The sequence below is a fragment of the Papilio polytes genome, unplaced genomic scaffold (genome assembly GCF_000836215.1).
Source record: "Papilio polytes unplaced genomic scaffold, Ppol_1.0 DF823912.1, whole genome shotgun sequence".
Taxonomy (NCBI): domain Eukaryota; kingdom Metazoa; phylum Arthropoda; class Insecta; order Lepidoptera; family Papilionidae; genus Papilio; species Papilio polytes.
In genome coordinates, this window is record NW_013525292.1 from 587679 (window position 1) to 588371 (window position 693).

Sequence of the window (693 nt, forward strand, 5' to 3'; positions counted from 1 at the left end):
AGAACCGAAGAGATTAGAAAAATGGCAATAGTATATGTAATAATATTATGATAATTTATTACTATGTCCAAGACCGGTTTGAACATTTACGGAGCCCTGGGCGAGATTTTAACTTCGTTCCTTAACTGCAATATAAGCACATGTGAAAACGAAGATATAGCGACTTTTATGCGTCGGTAACGCCCTTTTACGGCGCCCAGGGCGGACGCTCCACCTCTACCTTCAAACGTCCTTAATAAACCGTTTAATGTTTCTGAATTTCAATCCCAATAAACTATGAAACCGTCTTCACGCAATTACAATATTTAATTAAGGTTCCAAATTATCTGATAAAAAAATGTCATAACGCATAAAAAGTTAATACTTATCAGTTAGCAAATATTACATCAGGATAATACCATAAATTAATAAATTTGCATAGAGTTTGCTGTTAATTATATGTATATTTATTATAGAGCAAGGCATAATTAAAATAATATGCGAGATTGATAGCATCTTTATGTTATTGTAATACACCTGTAAAAATGCGTGTAACAGTGGTAGAGCCCGCTTTAACATCTTCGCACGAATGGCTCGGCTCGCACTGTGTACCACGACCACAAGACAAGCGTGAAGTGGGAGCAATTTTTTTTTTTATAACATAAGGTGGCAAACGAGCAAGCGGACACTAGAATCCGCCAAAATGGTGAAGCG